Source organism: Salvelinus alpinus, chromosome 3 (genome assembly GCF_045679555.1).
Source record: "Salvelinus alpinus chromosome 3, SLU_Salpinus.1, whole genome shotgun sequence".
Taxonomy (NCBI): Eukaryota; Metazoa; Chordata; class Actinopteri; order Salmoniformes; family Salmonidae; genus Salvelinus; species Salvelinus alpinus.
In genome coordinates, this window is record NC_092088.1 from 10,564,043 (window position 1) to 10,583,719 (window position 19,677).

Sequence of the window (19,677 nt, forward strand, 5' to 3'; positions counted from 1 at the left end):
ACCCTGTGTTTCAGACATAAGGAAGTGGATGGCTGCAAACGTTCTACTTTTAAACTCGGACAAAACAGAGATGCTTGTTCTAGGTCCCAAGAAACAAAGAGATCTTCTGTTGAATCTAACAATAAATCTTGATGGTTGTAAAGTCATCTCAAATAAAACTGTGAAGGACCTCGGCGTTACTCTGGACCCTGCTCTCTCTTTTGACGAACATATCAAGACTGTTTCAAGGACAGCTTTTTTCCATCTACGTAACATTGCAAAAACCAGAAACTTTCTGTCCAAAAATGATGCAGAAAAATTAATCCATGCTTTTGTTACTTCTAGGTTAGACTACTGCAATGCTCTACTTTCCGGCTACCCAGATAAAACACTAAATAAACTTCAGTTAGTGCTAAATACGGCTGCTAGAATCCTGACTAGAACAAAAAAAATTGATCATATTACTCCAGTGCTAGCCTCCCTACACTGGCTTCCTATTAAGGCAAGGGCTGATTTCAAGGTTTTACTGCTAACCTACAAAGCATTACATGGGCTTGCTCCTACCTATCTTTCTGATTTGGTCCTGCCGTACATACCTACACGTACGCTATGGTCACAAGACGCAGGCCTCCTAATTGTCCCTAGAATTTCTAAGCAAACAGCTGGAGGCAGGGCTTTCTCCTATAGATCTCCATTTTTATGGAATGGTCTGCCTACCCATGTGAGAGACGCAGACTCGGTCTCAACCTTTAAGTCGTTACTGAAGACTCATCTCTTCAGTGGGTCATATGATTGAGTGTAGTCTGGCCCAGGAGTGTGAAGGTGAACGGAAAGGCTCTGGAGCAACGAACCGCCCTTGCTGTCTCTGCCTGGCCGGTTCCCCTCTCTCCACTGGGATTCTCTGCCTCAGCCCCTGTAATAGGGTTAGAGTCACTGGCTTACTGGTGCTCTTTCATGCCGTCCCTAGGAGGGGTGCGTCACTTGAGTGGGTTGAGTCACTGACGTGATCTTCCTGTCTTGGTTGGCGCCCCCCCTTGGGTTGTGCCGTGGCGGAGATCTTTGTGGGCTATACTCGGCCTTGTCTCAGGATGGTAAGTTGGTGGTTGAATATATCCCTCTAGTGGTGTGGGGGCTGTGCTTTGGCAAAGTGGGTGGGGTTATATCCTTCCTGTTTGGCCCTGTCCGGGGGTATCATCGGATGGGGCCACAGTGTCTCCTGACCCCTCCTGTCTCAGCCTCCAGTATTTATGTAGTAGTTTATGTGTCAAGGGGCTAGGGTCAGTTTGTTATATCTGGATTACTTCTCCTGTCTTATCCGGGGTCCTGTGTGAATTTAAGTATGCTCTCTCTAATTCTCTTTCTCTCTTTCTTTCTCTCTCTCGGAGGACCTGAGCCCTAGGACCATGCCTCAGGACTACCTGGCATGATGACTCCTTGCTGTCCCCAGTCCACCTGGCCGTGCTGCTGCTCCAGTTTCAACTGTTCTGCCTGCGGCTATGGAACCCTGACCTGTTCACCGGACGTGCTACCTGTCCCAGACCTGCTGTTTTCAACTCTCTAGAGACAGCAGGAGCGGTAGAGATACTCTTAATGATCGGCTATGAAAACCCAACTGATATTTACACCTGAGGTGCTGACTTGCTGCACCCTCGACAACTACTGTGATTATTATTATTTGACCATGCTGGCCATTTATGAACATTTTAACATCTTGGCCATGTTCTGTTATAATCTCCACCCGGCACAGCCAGAAGAGGACTGGCCACCCCTCATAGCCTGGTTCCTCTCTAGGTTTCTTCCTAGGTTTTGGCCTTTCTAGGGAGTTTTTCCAAGCCACCGTGCTTCTACACCTGCATTGCTTGCTGTTTGGGGTTTTAGGCTGGGTTTCTGTACAGCACTTTGAGATATCAGCTGATGTAAGGAGGGCTATATAAATACATTTGATTTGATTTGAATAGAATCACAGTATTGAATGGCAATACATATAGAATCGTGAGAATCGCAATACATATCGTATTGGCACCTACGTAAGTATCGTGATAATATCGTGAGATCCCTGGCAATTCCCGGCCCTACAAAACATGCTGTGGTTTATTCATAACGGTACCTGAATGAGGAAGCATTTTATGAGAGGGCTTGCCCTGTTGTCCATAGAAGCATCCCTTAAAAACTTATTTGGGATCGGTGTCCCTTCCACGGGATGGTTGAGCTAACGTAAGCTAATGCGAATAGCATGAGGTTGTAAGAAACACAAAAATTTCCCAGGACATAGACATATCTGATATTGGTAGAAAGCTTAAATTCTTGTTAATCTAAGTGCACTGTCCAATTTACAGTGAAAGAATACCATGCTATAGTTTGAGGAGAGTGCACAATTTTGAACATGAAAAGTTATTAATAAACAAATTAGGCACATTTGGGCAGTCTTGATACAACATTTGGAACATAAATGCAATGGTTCATCGGATCAGTCTAAAACACAGGTAGCCTAGTGGTTAGAGTGTTGGACTAATAACCGAAAGGTAGCAAGAACAGATCCCTGAGCTGACAAGGTAAAAATCTGTTGTTCTGCCCCCGAGCAAGGCAGGTAACCCACCCAAGGCTGTCATTGAAAATAAGAATTTGTTCTTAACTGACTTACCTAGTTAAATAAAGGTACAACATTTTAAATAAAAAATACACTGCTGCCATCTAGTGGCCATATTCTAAATTGCTTCTGGGCTGGAATAATACATTATGGCTTTCTCTTGCATTTCAAAGATGATGGTACAAAAAAATACAAAAGAATGGTCTGCATGGTCTGAGAAGCCCTCCCAGATTAACCCAAAACATTTTAAGGGGAGACCGTGTAGCTCTCTCCCTCTCCTGCTGGGTCTCCTCATCCTCTCACTGGCCTAGTTAGTGGGAGGGTGCATGTCGTTCCCAACCGTTAGAACGATATCCACCAGAAATCAATGTGTCAGGATATAGGTACGTCTAAGAAATATCATATCATGTGTTTGGAAATGTAGGATGTTAATTTAATCACAGGGAGGGAAGAGGATAATGTTTTCATATACTGGCATATTATCACTACAAAACTATGTTGCATGCTGTACAGTGCAATGATCAAGGTTGCACCCTCTCTCTCTCATCATCTTCAGTTTTATTGCCTTCCTAAACAGATGTCTTACATGCATCTGAAAGCAACAAAGGTAAATAGAGAGAAGGAACACAAACATCTGATAGTAAAACAAAGGAATGTTAACGAGTCAATAATGACCTTTTATTTCTCTTTACAATGTTTGCTATTGTACGATGCCATTATCAGGTGAACTCAGCAGGGTAAAGTCAGGTCTGATGGGACAGAAAGTAAACTGATTTGCACATGGCTTCATTCTCTGGTAAATGATAATACCCTATGTTTTCTTTTCTCTGTACTGCTTTTTAATTGAGGCTTGTAGCTAGCTGAGGGTTGTAACATGGCAGTATGTACTCAGTTATATCAACAGTTATTAGTAATCAGTTACTATACAGTATGCTTGAATGTGCTTTGTGACTAATACAAGGAAATAACCCTATATGCTAACCCTATATGCTAACCCTATATATCTAAGTTGGCGTAGCAGTCGGTCGTGTCGGTCGTCTTATCCTGTGCCCCGGCCCGGTAGCTGTCTAAGCGCATTGTCTCCCACTCACCTAGCATAGTACTGACTACCGAACGGCTCCCTGAATCACCTATTGATGTTCTTTGGGCCCTATGATCACTCGGCTACACAGCTGATGCCCACTGGACTGTTTCAATAACACAGTACCTCATTTTATTTATCTGTCGGCCCCAGCCTCGAACTCATGTCCTGTATGTACCTAACTGACCCGCTCTGCCCATTCATTGCGGTACGGCCGTCTTACAATCTAAGCTAGATGCCCTCAATCTCACACAAATTATCAAGGAACCTACCAGGTACAACTCCAAATCCGTAAACATGGGCAACCTCATAGATATCATCCTGACCAACTTGCCCTCTAAATATACCGCTGCTGTTTTCAACCAGGATCTCAGCGATCACTGCCTCATTGCCTGCGTCCGTAATTGGTCCACGGTCAAACGACCGCCCTTCATCACTGTCAAACGCTCCCTAAAACACTTCAGCGAGCAGGCTTTTCTGATCGACCTGGCCCGGGTATCCTGGAAGGATATTGACCTCATCCCATCAGCAGAGGATGCCTGGTTATTCTTTAAAAGTGTTTTCCTCACCATCTTAAATAAGCATGCCCCATTCAAAAATGTAGAACTAATAACAGATATAGCCCCTGGTTCACTCCAGACTTGACTGCCCTTGACCAGCACAAAAACATCCTGTGGCGTACTGCATTAGCAACAAATAGCCCCTGCGATATGCTTTTCAGGGAAGGCAAGTTAGGAACCAATATACACAGTCAGTTAGGAAAGCAAAGGTTAGCTTTTTCAAACAGAAATTTGCATCCTGTATCACTAATTCAAAAACGTTTTGGGACACTGTAAAGTCCATGGAGAATAAGAGCACCTCCTCCCAGCTGCCCACTGCACTGAGGCTATATTTTTCTACGGCTGGCCATGCTTTCCACCTGGCTACCCCTACCCCGGCCAACATCTCAGCACCCCCCGCAGCAACTTGCCAAAGCCCCCCCCCGCTTGTCCTTCACCCAAATCCAGATAGCTGATGTTCTGAAAGAGCTGCAAAATCTAGACCTCTACAAATCAGCTGGGCTAGACAATCTGGACCCTCTCTTTCTAAAATTATCAGCTGCAATTGTTGCAACCCCTATTACTAGCCTGTTCAACCTCTCTTTCGTATCGTCTGAGATCCCTAAATATTGGAAAGCTGCCGCAGTCATCCCCCTCTTCAAAGGGGGAGACACTCTAGACCCAAGCTGTTAGAGACCTATATCCATCCTGCCCTGCCTTTCTAAAGTCTTCGAAAGCCAAGTGAACAAACAGATCACTGACCATTTCGAATCCCACCATACCTTCTCCGCTATGCAATCTGGTTTCTGAGCTGGTCATGGGTGCACCCCTGCCACGCTCAAGGTCCTAAGCGATATATTAACTGCCACCGTACTGTGCAGCCGTCTGTGCAGCCGTCTTCGTCGACCTGGCCAAGGCTATCGACTCTGTCAATCACCGCATTCTTACCGGCAGACTCAACAGCCTTGGTTTGTCAAATGTTCACCAACTACTTCTCAGATAGAGTTCAATGTGTCAAATCTGAGGGACTGTTGTCCGGACCTCTGGCAGTCTCTATGGGGGTGCCACAGGGTTCAACTCTCGGGCCGACTCTCTTCTCTGTATACATCAATGATGTCGCTCTTGCTGCCGGTGATTCTCTGATCCGCCGACGACACCATACTGTATACTTCTGGCCCTTCTTTGGACACTGTGTTAACAAAAGTCCAGACGAGCTTCAATGCCATACAACACTCCTTCCGTGGTCTCCAACTGCTCTTAAATGCTAGTTAAACTAATGCATGCTTTTCAACCTATCGCTGCCCGCACCCGCCCGCCCGACTAGCATCACTACTCTGGACTACAATTACCTAGGTGTCTGGTTAGACTGTAAACTCTCCTTCCAGACTCACATTTAAGCATCTCCAATCCAAAATTAAATCTAGAATCTGCTTCCTATTTCACAACAAAGCCTACTTCACTCATGCTGCTAAACATACCCTCATAAAACTGACTATCCTACCGATCCTCAACTTCGGCGATGTCATTTACAAAATAGCCTCCAACACTCTACTCAGCAAATTAGATGTAGTCTATCACAGTGCCATCCGTTTTGTCACCAAAGCCCCATATATTACCCACCACTGCGACCTGTACGCTCTCGTTGGCTGGCATCATATTCATCGCCAAACCCATTGGCTCCTGGTCATCTATAAGTCTTTGCTATGTAAAGCCCCGTCTTATCTCAGCTCACTGGTCACCATAGCAACACCCACCCGTAGCACGCGCTCCAGCATGTATATTTCACTGGTCATCCCCAAGCCAACTCCTTATTTGGCCGCCTTTCCTTCCAGTTCTCTGCTACCAATGACGAATGAAACAATTGCAAAAATCACTGAAGCTGGAGTCTTATATCTCCCTTACTAACTTTAAGCATCAGCTGTCAGAGCAGCTCACCGATCACTTCACCTGTACAGAGCCCATCTGTAAATAGCCCACCCAACTACCTCATCCCCATATTGTTATTTATTTTTGCTATTTTGCAGCCCAGTATCTCTACTTTCACATCATCATCTGCACATCTATCACTCCAGTGTTAATGCTAAATTGTAATTATTTTGCCACTTTGGCCTATTTATTGCCTTACCTCCCTAATCTTACTACATTTGCACACACTGTACATATATTTTTCTATTGTGTTATTGACTGTACGTTTGTTTATGTGTAACTCTGTGTTGTTGTTTTTGTCGCACTGCTTTGCTTTATCTTGGCCAGGTCGCAGTTGTAAATGAGAACTTGTTCTCAACTGGCCTACCTGGTTAAATAAAGGTGAAAAAAAATAAAAATAAAATATGATAACCTTATATGCTAACCCTATATGCTAACTCTATATGCTAACGCTTTGGACACACCGACTGCGTCATTGCATCACTGCTGCATAACATTTTGCGCAGCTAGGCAACTATACTGATGCAGGTATCTTTTGCAGATGGTCGCATGCGGTTGGACAAATGGAGGAGAGAATCATTTTCACAGTATCCTCAAAACCGTGTCTTTTTGACACAACTGCTGACAGCTACAGGGCCATAAACACAAAAAAATGCTGCTTGGAGACAAGTGTCCACGATAGTAGGATTGCCAGGTCAGTTTAGTAGTGAGCTTGTGGTAGATTTGGCTAGTTAGCTAGCTAGCTAACCTAGCTTGCTAACCTAGCCAATGAGGTGTGTGTGTGAAAGAAAGTCATATAAATTATGCTAGTTACCCCTGATAACTTTCCCAAATAATCATGTTTGAAAGAGTGTGAGTGTGTATGTCAGATAAATAGAAATAGAAATGGTAGATACTACTGTACCCCTGATCATTTGGTCAGATAACCATGTGTGTGTCTGTGTGTACAGTAGGTGACATGTCCATGATAGCTATCTAATAACTATAGTTATGCGAGGTAATGGTTTGGCTTATTATGTTCATGTCTATGTAGAAGAAGACTGTAGGAGGAAGTGGAGAAGACTCAGGGACAGGTATCAGAGAGAGAGAAGGGCAGAGAAAGAGAAGAAGCGGTCTGGGTCAGCAGCTTCAGGCCAGCAGCCTTGGCGCTTCTGCCACATTCTTTCTTTTCTGGATCCATTTATTGTGCCTAGGGCAACGAGTGGCAATTTTACAGCCAGACCCTCTACTACGTCATCCACAAGTGTTGTCGCCACCGGTGGTGCATCAAGACCCTCAACGTCATCTACAAGTGCAGCGAGACCCTCTACAACGTCTACATCATCCACGAGTATGACCACCACCGGTGCAGCCATGGAAGATGATGAAATGGAGGAAGCACCTCTGGGTCTCGGATCAGCTGAGATTATTATGAACCTCACAGAAGTGACCACTGAGGACCTCGTTGAACAGGATGTGGCCGTGGAGAGAAACAGAGAGAGAAACGAAGAGGAACAATGTCACACCAGGCGTCATCGGAGGTACCAGACCCCAGATCCACTCAACTAATTTCAGCAGAGGCTCCTCCAAGCCGTCGAGAGCGATGCAGCCCAACCTGATGCTCACAGGAAGGAGGATGAAGAGACCCTCTTTGCCATGAGCCTGGTGCCAACACTGAAGAGGCTGCCTCAGCAAAGAAAAGCAACAGTCAAGGTTAAAATGTATCAGCTGCTTTCCAAGCCGAGTTCAATGGTAAAAAAAAATTATTCTCCACATCACAGGTAGTGTCATAAGTGTGCGACAGTGAAGTAAAGTAGGTCATTTTTACAGTATACTGTTGTTTCTGGGTTAGAAAATATCCTAAAACAGTTTGCTGTCTAAATATTTGCCTGTCATATTCATCTTTTGATCTGAAATACAAATTCCATGTGTAAACAGCAAGTATTACCAACTTTACCACACTGTTCCAAAATGTATGCCACTAACTACACTATACAAGCAGTATTTAGTTAACATAAATCTCACCATTTATGGTGTTATATTATGTTAAGCTTGTATGTGTTGTTTTTCTCTTCCCTTCCAGAGATGGAGTCAATTTAGCCGACCAGCTCACAGGAAGGACAGGAAGAGGAGAGGAGTTGTCTGGTTGTTGTTTTGGCCTCCCTCATTGTACCTTTCTTTTCACACACGTCAGTTCCCTTTAAATCCAGTCAATTCATAAAGTCATTTGTTTATAAAGTCATTATTAGCGTTACATAGATTTCTCAATTGACAGAATTGAAACACCAGAGAATTCACAGATGGTCTTGTTGGTCTCTTACGAGACTAAAGGTGAATATATTTCTTTCATTTAGAACCACTTGAAAACCAGAGTGTTGAAACTGTTTGTGAAGTTATGTTCCATCGACTGGTCCATGACGTCCAGGGGCCATTTGTTTGTTTAGCTGTGTTATGGCTACACATTATTTTTTTCTCTCCCAGAGACAGATACACACACCTCTTCTCCACTCCTCTCTGTGCCTCAGATCTCCTGTGCCCTGCCCTCTCTCTTTATGGCCATGTCTGAAGTTCCCCTACTACGTCTAGGCTTTATGAGTAGTGCCTGTATCTGTCTGCAGTTGTGCCAAAAATACATGCTCTTGTTGTTCTCTTACAGATCACAGGCTATACATTCATTTTTTTTTTTTACACGCACACACACACACACACACCTTTCAATAGTTTTATTTTTTAAACATTTTTACAACACACATACCTGTCATGTTCTTTCCTGTACTTGAATACTTGTTAGATTATGTTTTCATAGTCAGTTGTTTCATTTGTTTATTAATATCTCATTTAGACTTAATCTGCTTATTTCTTCCCTACACCTTTGCAGATCTAAGTCAAGATGAGAGTAAAAACACATTATCTTCCTAATTGGAGAGGGAAGGGGTTTTAAGGTGTGGTCTTTACTCCCAAATTTCACTTAAATATAACTTCCAAATGAAGAGAGACAATGATACATAAGGTAATCTGGGGAATTTATTTTATTTTATGGACAACGGTGGATGGTTCTTAAAATAACCTTTGTGGTAGGGGGCTCTTAAAAGAGCCGTTTCACTCCACGGCATACTGCCATGGGACTTCACCTGCTGGCGATGAGAAGTAGGTGGTCAGCTTCTCCCTCACCTGGAGTGCCTGTCTGGGGGTGTTGTTGGCACCTGCCCTGGTGACATCAGGTAGGTGACCATTTGGTGTGCCCATCTCCATCCGGAGCGGCTCCTGGAATGACCTCCGCAGGTAGTTGTGGAGAACACATGTGACCTTCACGCAGGCATCGACATTGCACCGGGCTGCCAGAATTCCAAAGGCGCATTCAACAACTAACTTTACCCTGGACAATCGTTTGTTAAATATCCTTACAGGCTTTGGCAATGGCAGCTGGCGTCCAGCGTAGGGCCTCATGAGGTTGGGACTCAAAGGGAAGGCCTCGTCGCCGACGAAGACATGGGGAACAGGTCCCAGGCATTCAGCCCCAGGGAGTGATGCAGATGGTGGAATCTCCAGGGTGCCATCTTGAAGTACCTGGCCAAAGGCAGAGTCCCGGAGGGTCCCGCCATCACTTCCCTTGTCGTAAGCATCAACATCGACAACACGGAAACAGTAAACGGCATCTACTACAGCCAAGAGTACAACTGAATATGAATTGCGAACCCGAGCACGGTGGAGCCTGGATTACTACATGTTTCCCGTCAATGGAGCCAAGACAGTTGGGGAAATTCCACCTCTCCAGGAACTCGGCAGCGATGGCCCTCCAGTCTTCCTCCTTGGGGACAGGCATGTATTCACCAACCAGACAGTCCCAAATGGCTTGTGCCAAAGAGGGGACAATGCCTGCCACCGTGGACCGTCCAACTCAGAAGCTGAATCCGATGGTCCTGTAGGAGTCCCCTGTCGCCAAGAATCTAAAATATAATTCTAAATAATTATCAATATTGTGTGTAACTTGAATTCCACCCACATATTATGTCTACTCGCATAGCTACCTTATTACAGTTTATTATGCTCTACTAATTATATTGTAATACTCATCAACCATCATTAACAATGCCTTGAAACTGTACAATTCAGTCTATGACTATATTAATAAACTGTAGCCCAGGCCAACTCTACTCTTAGAAAGAATGGTACTATCTACTACTCCGGCTGTCCCCATTGAAGAACCCTTTTTGGTTCCAGGTAGTACCCTTTTTGGTTCCAAGTAGAACACTATTGGGTTCCATGTATAAACTTTTCCCCAAAGGGTTCTACCTGGAACCAAAAAGGGTTATCCTATGGGGAAAGCAGAAGAACACTTTTGGAACCTTTTTCTCTAAGAGTGTATGTGAGTCCAATAAGAATGTAATGAATGACTGTAACTGTCTTGAACAACAATGGGTCCTGGAGAAGACTAGCCTACCTTCATCAGGGCAGAAGGCACCTCAACTTTATTTTCATTTGGTAACATTGCATAATTAAAAAAGGATTATAAACCAACTTTGGGAAAAGTTATATTCCTAATGAACCAACTGTAAAAAGTACATCTGATGTCAAATAGGGACTATTAACTAGAGCCCTTTAGCTAGCTAGGTTGCACATAAAAACAATGTATCAAATATCAATCAATTATGGTATCAAAGGCTTTAAAAATGTACTAGAATTTAGCTTACCGGAGACAGATCGCCAGGCGTTCAACTGGGCTGATGGACTCCAAGTAGTTGGTATCCATCCGGGTGATCCTGGCTCCAACCATCTGGAGCAGGTGATCGAACTGGCTCCGGTCCAGACGAAAGTAACTTTGGAATTCCTCTCCAAACAGTCGAAGCTCTTGAATGAGACTGTGGAACTCCCCTGCCTGCTTTCGGTACTTGAACCATCTCTGGACCAACACAGACCTGCGCTTTCGGCGGGGCTGGTCCCGGCCCAACAGCGCGATCAAGACCACCTTCCTCAACGTTGGTCTCATTGTTGAAAGAGCCTACTCTGCTATCTTGACTATTTATTATTGCATTTCGCTCCAAAACTGCATTTTGGAGGGAAATTATATTATAGATGTTTGTGGATTGTGGATGTCATTGAAATAGTAATATACTTGGAAACTAAATGAATAAAAAATGTAAAGAAATTCTAGTCAAACAGTTTTTATTATGTTATCCCACATTTTTGTACCGGATATGTGTGCAACAAAAATTGAACATTCACATTTTGCTACTTTCTGTCAAGTCTACGCATACAATTTGATGCATTCGTTCGATAAATCCAACGTGTGCACCACACAGAACGCACTGCAACTGCCTCCGCAATGCTGCAAGGCAAATGCAGCGTTCCATTGGAAATGAATGTACTTCTGTTGTATCAAAACGCACTACGCAGTCGGTGTGTTTGAAGCGTAACCCTTTACGCTAACCCTATATGCTAACCCTATTTTCTAACCCTTTACGCTAACCCTATATGCTAACCTTATTTGCTAACCCTATATGCTAACCCTACATGCTAACCTTATTTGCTAACCCTTTAAGCTAACTCTATATGCTAACTCTATATGCTACCCTATTTTCTAACCCTTTACGCTAACCCTATATGCTAACCTTATATGATATATGTGGATGTCTTCTTTATTTGTTTGTATTGTATTGATGAGTCATCCCGGCTCAAACACACATGCATTGGTGTTATTCTACCTAACCATGTGAACAGATAGCAAGAGCCCTCTCATATCAGTGATGAAGAGCATCTTTGATTGTGGAATGGAAAGGTCATTGCCTTTGGTCTGTCATCTTCAAAGAGGGAGAGGAACTGGGACTCCTTGGTCGACGGGTTCCTGGCACACACATGTAGACATTCTCTCTCTCTCTCTCTCTCTCTCTCTCTCTCTCTCTCGGAGGTCTATGACGTTTACTCAGTTAGCTTCTTCCTGTTATTTCATCAGAACCATGAATGATAATATACACTTTCTGTTTTCTCCTGCCACGCCGAACATGTGTATCATAGTGATGTTGGGATTACCGGTGTGTACATGAAAGAAAGAGAGAAAAACACAACCTGTTCATTGATGGTTTGACATTTTTATCCAGGAAACGAGAAAAGGCATATATCTCAGATACTGTATAATGCATGTAGGAGTATTTCTCAGATACTGTATAATACATGTAGGAGTATATCTCAGATACTGTAGAATACATGTAGGAGTATATCTCAGATACTGTATAATACATGTAGGAGTATATCTCAGATACTGTATAATACATGTAGGAGTATATCTCAGATACTGTAGAATACATGTAGGAGTATATCTCAGATACTGTTTAATACATACAGCAGTATATCTCAGATACTGTATAATGCATGTAGGAGTATATCTCAGATACTGTATAATGCATGTAGGAGTATATCTCAGATACTGTATAATACATGTAGGAGTATATCTCAGATACTGTATAATACATGTAGGAATATATCTCAGATACTGTAGAATACATGTAGGAGTATATCTCAGATACTGTTTAATACATACAGCAGTATATCTCAGATACTGTATAATGCATGTAGGAGTATATCTCAGATACTGTATAATGCATGTAGGAGTATATCTCAGATACTGTATAATACATGTAGGAGTATATCTCAGATACTGTAGAATACATGTAGGAGTATATCTCAGATACTGTATAATACATGTAGGAGTATATCTCAGATACTGTATAATGCATGTAGGAGTATATCTCAGATACTGTTTAATACATACAGCAGTATATCTCAGATACTGTATAATGCATGTAGGAGTATATCTCAGATACTGTATAATGCATGTAGGAGTATATCTCAGATACTGTATAATACATGTAGGAGTATATCTCAGATACTGTAGAATACATGTAGGAGTATATCTCAGATACTGTATAATACATGTAGGAGTATATCTCAGATACTGTATAATACATGTAGGAGTATATCTCAGATACTGTATAATACATACAGCAGTATATCTCAGATACTGTATAATACATGTAGGACTATATCTCAGATATGGTATAATACATACAGCAGTATATCTCAGATACTGTATAATAGATGTAGGAGTATATCTCAGATACTGTATAAAACATACAGCAGTTTATCTCAGATACTGTATAATACATACAGCAGTATATCTCAGATACTGTATAATAGATGTAGGAGTATATCTCAGATACTGTATAAAACATACAGCAGTTTATCTCAGATACTGTATAATACATGTAGGAGTATATCTCAGATACTGTATAAAACATACAGCAGTTTATATCAGATACTGTATAAAACATACAGCAGTTTATCTCAGATACTGTATAATACATGTAGGAGTATATCTCAGATACTGTATAAAACATACAGCAGTTTATCTCAGATACTGTATAATACATGTAGGAGTATATCTCAGATACTGTATAAAACATACAGCAGTTTATCTCAGATACTGTATAATACATGTAGCAGTAGTGATTTTTTAGTGTTTATGCTCAATGCTGTTAATGTGTACAGTTTGCTTTTAAATCCATCCGTCTTTACACACTCAAATTATTATATTCATACTATTTTCACAAGCAGATAGACCAGCTTGATGCATCTGGCTGTGCGTTGTCACAATGTCAAAGTAAAAGAAAACGTTACTCCTAAATGAAGTTCCCAGATAAGGTCATGCTTTATTGGGGTCAACTGTTGGTTAGGGCCAGCTTTGACCCTCAATAAAGATGTCACTGGAGATGTTGGATGAGGTTGACTATGTTGCTTTTTTGTACTCCACTGGGGCCACCTTCTGGCAGCTGTTGGCCATTGCATGTTTCTGTATAATTTGTGATTGAATAAATTGTCAGTCTATGGGCCTGACGACGTCTTGCTCAACATCACACTCTAAATTGAAATGAGAGATAATACAAGGCCTAAGATTGGAGACTGAAATGATTTTCCTTGCTATGGTTGTAGGCTAATCAGCATTTCTTTTTACCACCTGTTGCAGTGGGTCTCATGTAAAGTTAGTATTCTCCTCTGTCTTGAGAAGTAGGCACAGTATTTTTCAACATATATCTCCACATATATCATATATATATTTCCACATATATCCATCCTGCCCTGCCTTTCTAAAGTCTTCGAAAGCCAAGTTAATAAACAGATCACTGACCATTTCGAATCCCACCGTACCTTCTCCGCTGTGCAGTTCAGTTTCCGAGACGGTCACGGGTACTAAACGATATCATAACCGCCATCGATAAGAGACAATACTGTGCAGCTGTATTCATCGACCTGGCCAAGGCTTTCGACTCTGTCAATCACCATATTCTTATTGGCAGGTTCACCAACTACTTTGCAGACAGAGTTCAGTGTGTTAAATCGGAGGGCATGTTGTCCGGACCTCTGGCAGTCTCTATGGGGGTACCACAGGGTTCAATTCTCGGGCCGACTCTTTTCTCTGTATATATCAATGATGTCGCTCTTGTTGCGGGCGATTTTCTGATCCACCTCTACGCAGACGACACCATTCTGTATACTTCTGGCTCTTCCTTGGACACTGTGCTAACTAACCTCCAAACGAGCTTCAATGCCATACAACACTCCTTCCGTGGCCTCCAACTGCTCTTAAACGCTAGTAAAACCAAATGCATGCTTTTCAACCGTTCGCTGCCCGCACCCGCCCGCCCGCCCGACTAGCATCACCACCACGGTCCCGACCTAGAATATGTGGACAACTATAAATACCTAGGTTTCTGGTTAGACTGTAAACTCTCGTTCCAGACTCATATTAAACATCTCCAATCCAAAATCAAATCTAGAATCGGCTTTCTATTTCGCAACAAAGCATCCTTCACTCATGCTGCCAAACATACCCTTGTAAAACTGACCATCCTACCGATCCTCGACTTCGCCGATGTCATTTATAAAATAGCCTCCAACACTCTACTCAACAAATTGGATGCAGTCTATCACAGTGCCATCCGTTTTGTCACCAAAGCCCCATATACTACCCAACACTGCGACCTGTACGCTCTCGTTGGCTGGCCCTCACTTCATACTCGTCGCCAAACCCACTGGCTCCAGGTCATCTACAAGTCTTTGCTAGGTAAACCCCTGCCTTATCTCAGCTCACTGGTCACCATAGCAGCACCCACTCGTAGCACGCGCTCCAGCAGGTATATCTCACTGGTCACCCCCAAAGCCAATAACTCATTTGGCCGCCTTTCCTTCCAGTTCTCTGCTGCCAATGACTGGAACAAACTGCAAAAATCACTGAAGCTGGAGACTCATATCTCCCTCACTAGCTTTAAGCACCAGCTGTCAGAGCAGCTCACAGATCACTGCACCTGTACATAGCCCATCTGTAAACAGCCCATTCCCATTCTGTATTTGTTTATTTATCTTGCTCCTTTGCACCCCAGCATCTCTACTTGCACATTCATCTTCTGCACATCTACCATTCCAGTGTTTAATTGCTATATTGTAATTACTTCGCCACCATGGCCTATTTATTGCCTTAACTCCCTTATCTTACCTCATTTGCACTCACTGTATATAGACATTTTGTTTTCTTTTTTTCTACTGTATTATTAATTGTATGTTTTGTTATTCCATGTGTAACTCTGTGTTGTTGTATGTGTCAAACCGCTATGCTTTATCTTGGCCAGGTCGCAGTTGCAAATGAGAACTTGTTCTCAACTAGCCTACCTGGTTAAATAAAGGTGAAATAAAAAATAAAAATATAATAACATTGTAAATACTGAGTTTGTGTCCCTCTCTCTCTCTCTCTCTCTGCGTAGGATGTCCTGCTGACAGCGTTGGACCTGTTGAAGCTGGAGAAGGTGGAGTTTGGAGGCATCAAAGCCAGCAGCCAGCAGGTCCAGTGGCTCCACCAGGACTTCCTGGACACCTACAAGTTATTTACTGAGAAGCCCCAACGACGTCAACAATATGCTACATTATAATGAAGAAGGAATATGGGAACAAGGGTCAGTTGTATGGACCCAGATGAAGTAAAACGTATTCTACATGTCAAAGCAGATATGTTCAATATTTGAAGCAAACTGAAGCAATGCCTTTGTGGGCTGTAAAAAATGGCTTTCAAAAAGGGCTTGAAAGGGCTGTCTATCTATCTGACAGTGTGTGTGTGTGTGTGTGTGTGTGTGTGTGTGTGTGTGTGTGTGTGTGTGTGTGTGTGTGTGTGTGTGTGTGTGTCCCAATGCAGGAGTTTGAGACATACGAGTTCAAAAATAAGGCTGAGGATACAGACCGTCTTCTGGGCGCAATCTTCTGTCAAGCCTTTGATGATGCCTCTGGACTGGAACAAGCATTCAAGGTGAGGAGAGGCCACACACACACACACACACACACACACACACACACACACACACACACACACACACACACACACACACACACACACACACACACACACACACACACACACACACACACACACACACACACACACACACACACACACACACACACACGCACACACATTGATACATTCTTGTCCTCCCTGCAGGTGCTGGATATGTTTGGCAACCTGTTAGAGCGCCCCCTCGTGGCTGTTGATGCTCAGGACAGATACCGTCTCCTCATCAGCCTGTTTGGCAGACAGCTAGACTGCTGCAACCTGCTTTTCAACAAACACACACAGCTGAGGAACTGGGTATGATACCTCACTTTTAATCCATACCAAATGATGTCATAATTTTGTACCTAAATAATACATGTAAACATTATCATTGTTTTGAAGTTTATGTTTGACTGTTTACTAGTACATAAAAACACATACGATTGCTGCCGTGTGCCACATTTTCTCCTATAGAAACTTTACATGACTAGTTATGTGTATATTCTATCTCCGGTTGTGCCCCCTGTGTATAAAATCATGCCAGTGGTAGCAGGGGTCTGATGTGGGCTCAGTAACTACAGGAGTGAATCCAGATCCCCTTCCCCAAGTTCAACTACATCGCCTACCTGTCGTTCTCATCTCTTACCCTGCATCTCTACATTAGCCACTAGATTCTGCTGCTGGAGGTTGTAGCAGTATTATCATGTGTGGAACCTCCGGGAGATGTATAAAACATTTTTGATGCAATTTCAATGTTGTTTAAGTTGCTTTGTTTATCACCAAATTAGCTTGAGATGATGTTACTGCAACACTGCTCACTGCATCCAAGTTGCTTGATAGAGGCGTTTCAAAGAGCTGTCAGTCAAGGTGAGCTCATGAATATTAGCTCTCCGCCCACTCAGCCTGTCTTTTCAAACTTTCTGGTAGTTAGCCATGAAAGAAAAAGTACTTATTCAAAAAATATATATGTTATGGGTTATATCTGAGTTACTCTTAAGGTTATTTAAATGGGAATCAGAATGACTGTTCAGTAGGTTTTAGGCCTCTAGAAGTGCAAGTGATATAAAACACCAAATATTAATTAATATATTGTAATGTATAAACACTTTAGATAGCAGCCAACCTGCTTGTACCAATCCTTTGTAACTATAGTAAAATACAGTGAAATACAAACCCCTCCCCTCTATAATTGTATCCATTCATTCATTCATCCATCCATTCATCCATCATCCATTCCTTCATTCCAATTACGGTTGCATTTACATTTTTTTTTACTGTATAATACAGTACATTTTAATCTATTGTACTGTGTGTCCTTACACAGTACTTGCTTTGATACCGTATATATAGTAGGTCGACTGTAATACGAAATACAGAATTTTACTCGCCACCGAGCTGCCTGTAAACCACTGTGAAATTCACAGTAACCCCTTTACAGTTTAGTCTAAATCAGTGTAGTGGATTACGTGTATGAAAGGGAAAGGGGGGATACCTAGTCAGTTGTACAACTGAATGCCTTCCACTGAAATGCTTCTTCCACATTTAACCCCTCTGAATCAGGGCCTCAGTGTAATAGCATGGAGACGCTCCAGATTTATGTTCTCTTTGTGGCAGCAGTGCTGATCTGTAGATTATTTCCCAGAGCTCTCATAATCGCATATGCTCTGTCTCTTCTCACCAATGTGCTCTGTGAGCAATGGCCCTTCAAAAAAAATCCAACACAGAAACCTGCAAGACAAAGCATCCTATTGGGTTTAAATTATGTTCTGTGTGTGTTTGTTTGTGTGTGTGTTTGTTTTGGTTCTTCTATTCTTGTGCGGGCATACAATCCCCAAGTCCCCACAAGGATAGTAAAACAAAGAAAATTATCCCTGGTGGGGACATTTCCCACGTCCCCATGAAGACAAAGACTATTTTAAATTAAGGGATTAGGTTTAGGGTTAGGGTTACAATTAGGGTTAGAATTAGGGTTAGAGTAAGGGTAAGGGTAAGAGTAAAGGTAAGGGGTTAGGGTTACAGATTAAGGTTAAGGTTAGGGAAAGGGTTAGGGTAAGGTTTAGGAGTTAAGAAAAATTTGATTTTAAATGGAAATGAACCTCACAATGATAGAAGAACAAAATGTGTGTGTGTGTGTGTTTGCGCGGTGTATTTTGTGTGTGCATGCTGTATTGTCACGTTCCTGTGCGTGAAATGTGCTCCATTATTGTCCCTGCACCCAATCTAATACGATAATAACAAAATACATCCCACCTCTCCACTCAACCAATCTAATACGATAATAACAAAATACATCCCACCTCTCCACTCACCCAATCTAATACGATAATAACAAAATACATCCCACCTCTCCACTCACCCAATCTAATACGATAATAACAGAATACGTCCCCTCTCTCCACTCGCCCAATCTAATACGATAATAACAAAATACATCCCCTCTCTCCACTCACCCAATCTAACACGATAGTAACAAAATACATCCCCTCTCTCCACTCGCCCAATCTAATACGATAATAACAACGTGTCCCCTCTCTCCTCTCACCCAATCAAATACGATAATAACAACGTGTCCCCTCTCTCCACTCACCCAATATGATAATGAACAACACATGTCCCTCTCTCCACTCACCCAAGCTAAAACGATAATAACAAAATACGTCCCCTCTCTCCACTCACCCAATCTTACACGATAATAACAAAATACGTCCCCTCTTTCCACTCACCCAATCTAATACGATGTGAAATGAAATGAACATGTCTATTTTACTTGACTGACTTCATCAGGAAAGAGATTGATGTGGGACATCTGTGTGGAATGGTACTACTTGACCTATAGAAGGCCTTTGATACAGTTAACCACTGTCTCCTAATCTCCAAACTGGAGGCACTGGGGTTAAGCAGTATCCCTCTAGGCTGGGTAAAGTTCTATTTATCAGGAAGGGAGCAAGTAGTAAACCAAGTGCTGTCTGTACAGCACTTCGAGATATTAGCTGATGTACGAAGGGCTATATAAAATAAACTTGATTTGATTTGATTTGATTAGTAGAGGTTAATGGTTCACTGTCTCAGGCAAAACCAATGATGTGTGGCGTTCCGCAGGGGAGCGTGCTTGGGCTGTTTTTATTGTATATTAATGATATGCAAGATGCTTGTTCTTGCCGTCTTTTTCTTTATGCGGATGCCTCTACACTTCTGGTGTCTCACAAAAGTAAAACTA